The 6,922-nt window shown below is 41.5% G+C and overlaps 1 pseudogene; it reads right to left on the bottom strand.

Moving 5' to 3' along the window:
- Positions 1–5,960: 5,960 nt before the first annotated feature.
- Positions 5,961–6,454, bottom strand: LOC124503672 (alpha-synuclein-like; annotated as a pseudogene).
- Between the last annotated feature and the right edge of the window lie 468 nt (positions 6,455–6,922).

Raw genomic sequence — 6,922 nt, 5'->3', positions numbered from 1 at the left:
GACCATATCTCAGGAGGAAGGACGCTCTCTAGCATCTGATCCCTGCTGGTTTCACAGCCTGGAGACATGGCCTTGCCCTTGCTTCCTGGGCAGCATCAGATTCATGGTTTCATTCTTCGTAGGTTTACCAGGTTATTACACTTCATTTCTCTTTTGAAAATTCCTTCTCTTTCTTAATTTCTCTGCAGACAAAATGCCATCCCACATTACACATCGGTCTCACATATTTATGGACTAATTTCATGTGCTTCTCCTTTTTTATGAACCACTCAGCTGCCCTTGTTTATCTTCCTGGGAACCATCATTTCCCATATTATAGCATTTTTATTCCTTGTCACTCATTTCCCTCACTTTCGACATAATTTTGTGACCTTTAGAATCCCTAAACTTGGTGTGTCACCCTCAGAGAAATCTCAGTAGATTCATGCCTTCTTTTTTTTCAGGGCAATAATAGAGTTTTGTACATGTACTCAACAGTGGTATTTATTCTTCTCCCTGGCCGAGCTCATAATATAAACTTCTTTCTAATTTGCTATTCTTGTTTGCCCCTTGGTGTCTTTTTTCATTATTAGTTCCCTATTTCCTCCACTCCCTTGGGCCTAGCGAGCTTCTCAGTCGAATGAGTTAGCATTTTTCACATTGAGTTTTATACAGCTATATCTTGCCTGGGTTTCCACACTTATTTATGTCTTTCTATTATTTTATCTTTGCTCATTGATATTTGCAACATCCCTTAGATTAGTAATATCAGGAAAATCTCATTAACTTGCTGATCACTCTTTCTCCCAGATCTTTATTAAGATATTAAGATTTAACACCAATTCCTTAGTACCCCACTAGTCATTTTGGTTTCACGCAAGTCTTTGAGCCGAAATGAGAAAGGACCCTGGAGGTGTGTCTGTCAGTTCTCTTAATACCCTACCTTGCATGTCATCTGAATCTGTTAATTTATACATGCTCCTTAGATTTTCCAACTCTTCCTTCAGTTCTACTTTTTCTGTAAGAAGCTCTTTATAAGACTTCATCATTTATTCATTGTCCATATTTAGAGTCTTTCAGAGTTAAAGATGGATTCCCCCTATCTCCGTAAATTGTTGTAGAAGGTGAGGGGTACCGACATGTATTGAGTTCTTATTATTATGTTCTAATGATGTTAATATTATTTTATCCAGTGGGCAGCACTACGTGTAAGGAGGTGTTATAGCCTCCTTTTTGTGGATTTTGAAGCTGGGGTGCAAAGAGGGTTGTAACCTTATTATTGGCATGTGGTGAAGAAGTGGCTGAGCTGGAATTTGAACACAGTGCACCAGCTAACTGCTGAAGGTCAGTCAGGCAGGCAGCCGCATTGCTCTGTGGCCTGTTGACCCTCTGCTGGGGGGTTTTGGGGTACCTGGTGAATGCTGAGAGAAAGCATCCAGTGAGGAAGGTAGTTAGGGTGCTGCTGAGGATAAAGCAGCCACAGTGTGCTCTGGAAGGATTTCAGGAATCTCGTGGGAAGAGCGATGCCAAAAAGGCAGTCCTAAAAAGCACCTGTGTGGCTACCTCCCCTTGTGACCTCCCTTTGTGATCTCTGATTACTCCCCACAACTTGACACAGGTCTTCTGACTGTGCTTGACCCCCTGCGTCTGCTGCAGGAAACTTTTGGTCTGTTTAGCAGAGCACCACCTTGGGATATGGTATTATTCTTTAAGGATCATGGCTCTCTTTTCCTTCCACTGTCTCTGGTGGGGCATGAATTTGGAAAGACACAGCTAATTCCCTTTCTTAGAAGAAAGCTAGCATGCAGCAGTATGATGAAGGGTGCAGAGAAAAGTCATGGTAAGTGTATAAAAGATTGACGTTAGTGAACTCGAGGGAGAAATTTTGTCCAAATGGACTCAGTGGCTTGGACACTGTCCAACTGTTATCAGTTTGGTTGTGGCTGCTCTGTGAGGTTCTCTGAGTCATATATACCCTCCTGATGCAGACCTTTCCCTTCTGATCCACACCAGACCCTTGGAAAGCCTGCGTGCCTGGGCTTTGGCACTTGTTCCCCTGGGTCTCAGCATTGGACCAGTCCTCCAGTTTCCATACTCCCAAAATAGCTGCTTGGGACTTAAGCAGCCGAGGTCAGATTCCTGGTCATCTTGCTAACCTAGAGGAGAGGGCAGGTGGATCAAGGTTGGTCCCTTGGAATAGGGAGGAACCAAGGGCCACATGCTGGAGATGTGTTCTCAGATAGCCATCCTTAGGTTTATTTAGATTAAGTTATAGCAGCTCAGCAAATTTACATATACTGTTAAACTCACTATCCTGGAGTATTGTGCTGGGCATTTAAAATAGTGATAGAAGTGTCCCAAATAAGGTTGCCAGATTTAGTAAATAAAAATACAGGATACCTGGTTAATCTGAATTTCAGATAAACCATATATATATATATATATATATATATATATATATATATATATTTAGCGTATGCTCCAAAGAGTGTATGGAAACATTTTCTCAGCTGCGTAGAGACTGTGTGGGTGTTAAGTAGCACAGCTATAGCTGACATCCTGTACCCTGATGAGCTTGAAATATTGCATGGGACATATTTATACTAAAAAAAAGTTATTTGTTGTTTATCTGAAATTCAAATTTAGTGAGGCATCGTATATTTTATTTGGCAACCCTAGTCCCAAAGGCAGATGCCTTAACTCAAGTAGTAAACACGTCATGGGGAAGATCAAGTCCCATGGGAACTTGACACTTGATGCTGTAACAGTATGAGGCAGGAGCTAATTCGGGCCAGATGAATGCGATGAACAAAAATCTCAGAAATGTGGGGCGCGTGGTGGCTCAGCCAGTTAAGCGTCCGACTTAGGTCATGATCTCACAGTCTGAGCCTTGCATTGTCAGCACAGAGCCCACTTCCCCCTCTGTCCCCCTCTCTGTCCCCCTCTCTCTCTGCCCATCCCCAGCTGGTTCTCTCTCTTTCCTTTCTCTCTCTCTCTCAAATAAATAAACTTAAACAAAAAGCTCAGAAATGTAGGATTTCCACTAGATTCAAAGACTCCGTAGGACTTCAGGAGGCAGAAATAAGGTGTGCTTGGAGAGGGGAGTGGATTTCAGGTGGGCAAAGAGACCTAAGCAAAGGTGTGGAGGTGGGAACATTGTGGGAGATGATGAGTAAGACTGTGGGAGAATAAACTGGGAAAGGATTGAAAGGGAAATTGATGTTGAGCTCTGTTCCGTTGTTCATGTAGGGCCATTAAGCATTTTAACCATGGGAAAGAAACACCGTGAGTCATGTTTTAGGAAGATCATGGTTTCCTCTAGGAGGAACCTGAGGCAGAGGGAGGTTAAGTAGTTTGCCCACCACCAGCCTTGTAGCAAAGAAAGGGGAAAGGCCATGTAGATATGGTCAGCTTTAAGCAACTAAGAATTATATATGGAAACCTAATTCTTTTTCTAAAGGGCTTAATCTTTTTCTTTGTGCCCTTTCCCTAGATTGTGTAGAAACTGTGTAAGTGGCAGAGTTGTAAGCTGACAACGTCTACCCTCAATGAACTTGACCTCTTTCTCAACCTCTTTTGATATTTGGAGTTTAGGACACACAATTTAGTAGATCCTGAGAGTATTTCTCCCCAAGTGCTGGGATGACAGCGAGGAAGTACGTATTCACCTGCTTTATGCTGGCCTAACCTATGGGGTTATCCAGGAGGTCCATGACCACCTTTCCAGCTGCAAATGAGTCGGGTTTAGTTTAATCCACTAAATTGTTGTCATGGCCAATGTAAATCCTCCTCCAGCCCATCTCTCTCTTTTTCAAAGGGATATATAGTGCAGTAAGAATGTGGCCTCTTAGCTCAGTGCTGGCAACTTTAGAACTGTTTTTAGTCTGTGGGTTTTATAGTGATTATGCTATTTCTACTTCAGTACAAAGGCAGTGTTTTCTTGCTTGCTTGCTTGCTTTTCTTTTTTTTAAGTGACAGAGAGGAGGGGCAGAGGGAGAGAGAGAATCTTAAGCAGGCTTCACTCTTAGTGTGGAGCCCAACGTGGGCTCGATCACATGACCCCAGGATCATGACCTGACTTGAAATCGACAGTTGGACACTCAACTGACTGAGCCACCTTGGTGTCCCCAAGTGTAGTATTTTCAAGGAAACACCATCCTGTTTAGTGCTTTGAGGCATTTCTTTTGTTTAGGCCACTCAAATTCATGTGTCAAAATAATATCAGGAAAACATGAGCAAATATCCATCCTTGTAATTTTCTGGGAGGTGAGATTGCTTTCATGTAAGTGTTTATAATTTTGCTTTTCATTCACATGTTTATATTTTTTCTTTCTGCATTAACTAATAAATTCTTGTTTTCTGAATATGCCCAGGCTGTAAAATCACCTGTCAGAGGTACTTTAGTAGGGATTTAGGCATTAGAGGGAATGTTGGACTGAATGACTTTTAAGGTCCTTTCCATTTATGAGATTCTGTTATTCTATTTCCTTGGTGACTCAAAATCAAATTATATACCGATTTTCCCATAGTGCTCAAAAATTGCAGTTGACAGAAAGAGGGCTTGCAAATATTGATTTATCACATATTCTGTCTTTTGTAGGTTTAATCAGGCGATGTATTACTGGAATTTATATTTTGATAATAATGATTTAATTACTTAGCAACTGTTTACACAATGTCAGCTGGTGAAGATTTCTGACGATTCTCCATGCTTTAGGCTGTCTGAAAAATTACAGTGTTAGGACCAGAAAAGAATGAGATGTGTAATATAGGTGTCATTCAGGGTAAGATAGGATGCAAAAGTTATTCTTACACAGTGGGCAATGGTCTTGATAATTCAGAATCAGTGAGGGAGTTTAAAAAATATATAGGTTGCTAGATCTCACCTTGGAAATTCTGATTCAATAGATCTGGGGTATGACACTGGAATCCTCTCTTCCCTAGAGAAAGTTGGGCTCTGACATTCTACCTTCTTAACAAAAACTGAGTGCTCTCCACACTTGCCAGTGTCCAGGAATGTGCATGTGGGTTGGGGTCCTCCTGGGGAGCAATTATTTCTCAGAGTCACAGACAAGATTTGGGGCAACCCCTCTCCCTGATGCCCTCTGATTTCCTTTTGTTTTTCTAGCACCCCTCCCTCACCATGCCAAACCTCATGCATCTTTTACTCTTGTTTCTCCCGATGCTCTCTCCCTTCTCCGCATGCATCAGTAAAATCAAGAAATCCAGCCCTTTAGAAAAAAATTTCCTCCATGCCATATCTCCCTTACTGAACCCACTTTCATAAGTAAGCCTCAAAATGGCAGATGGGATCCTGAAGAGAAAGACTAACTTCCTGTCTTAGTCTTAGTCTGTTTGGGCTGCCATAACAAAATACCATGAACTGGGAGGCTTATAAAGAGCAGAAATTTATTGCTCAGAGTTCTGGAGGCTGGAAATCCAAGATCAAGGTGCCAGCACGTGAGGGCTCTCTTCCACCTCTACAAACTTTGGTCCTCATATAGTGAAAGGGGCTAGTGAGCTCTGTGAGACCTTATTTATGTATGTATGTATGTATGTATGTATTTATTTATTTATAATTTTATAGTTAATATTTATAGGTGCATAGTTTCATGCTCACATATTTTTAAGTATTGTATATATTAACAAATTTCACAATACATCATTATTTTTAGACAGAATCATTAAATGACACCTAGAAATCTTATAATATATGATAATAAATCACAACTTCTCAAGAACAGCAACAAAAAAAATAGTGAAGATTTAGAAATAAGTGGTAGTCACTTAGGTGTTTTAATTTAACTTTTAGATTTGAAGCCACAATATCCACATAGAGACCCTGCTACCATATATTCAGTTCAGTGAGAGGGAAGCACTGAAATGCTGAGTAAGGGCAAGTACAGATAATTTCAATCATTGCTGATGGAAGAGTTTAAAATACGCTGTAAAAACTTTGAGAAAATGTCATGACTGGCATGTTGGAACTGAGTACTTGTACAGGATGGAACATCTCTCAGTAGGTCTCAAGAAACTGCGAGTAAAAGTATTTCTTATGCTTCGGGTTCATAGTTTTGATACCTTCCTCAGAAGGCATTTCATATGCCTCATTGTCAGGATCAACAGGCATATCTTCCAGAATTCCTTCCTGTGGGCCTCCTTCTTCATTCTTGCCCAACTGATCCTTTTTGCCAAAGCCAGTGGCAGCTGTGATGCTCCCTGCTCCCTCCACTGTCTTTTGTGTGACTGCTGTCATCACCGGTCATCACCACCTCACCAACATTTGTCACTTGCTCTTTGGTCTTCTCAGCCACTGTTGTCACATCGTGAACCGCTCCTTCCTTGGTTTTGGAGCCTACATAGAGAACACCCTCTTTTGTCTTTCCTGCAGCTTCTGCCACACCCTGTTTGGTTTTTTCAGCAGCAGCCACACTCCCTCCTTGGCCTTTGAAAGTCCTTTCATGGATACATCCATGGCTAATGAATTCCTTTAAACCTTTTTTATAAATGCTAATCCTGTTCAGGGGAGGGTTCCACCCTCATGACCTAATCATGTCCCAAAGGCCCCACCTCCTAATGATATCACCTTTGGAGGTTAGAATTTCAACATATGAAGGTGTCTCCTGAGTGGCTCAGTCAGTTAAGCATCTGACTTCAACTCAGGTCATGATCTTGCAGTTTAGGTCATGGTCTCACGATTCATGGGTTCCAGCCCCATGTCAGGCTCTGTGCTGACAGCTCAGAGCCTGGAGCCTGCTTTGGATTCTGTGTCTTCCTCTCTCTCTCTTTCCCTCCCCAACTCATACTCTGTCTCTCTCTCTCTCTCAAAAATAAATAAAAAACCTTACAAGAAAAATGAATTTCAATATCTGAATTTTGGGGAAAACAAACATTCAGACCGTAGTACTTACCAGTGGGTGATGCCAAATTGGGAGGTGGTTCT

This window comes from Lynx rufus, unplaced genomic scaffold (genome assembly GCF_022079265.1).
Source record: "Lynx rufus isolate CCGP_SWC_20201006 ecotype Redwood Valley unplaced genomic scaffold, mLynRuf1.p SCAF_8, whole genome shotgun sequence".
NCBI lineage: Eukaryota > Metazoa > Chordata > Mammalia > Carnivora > Felidae > Lynx > Lynx rufus.
This window is presented reverse-complemented; position numbering and strand designations above follow the sequence as displayed.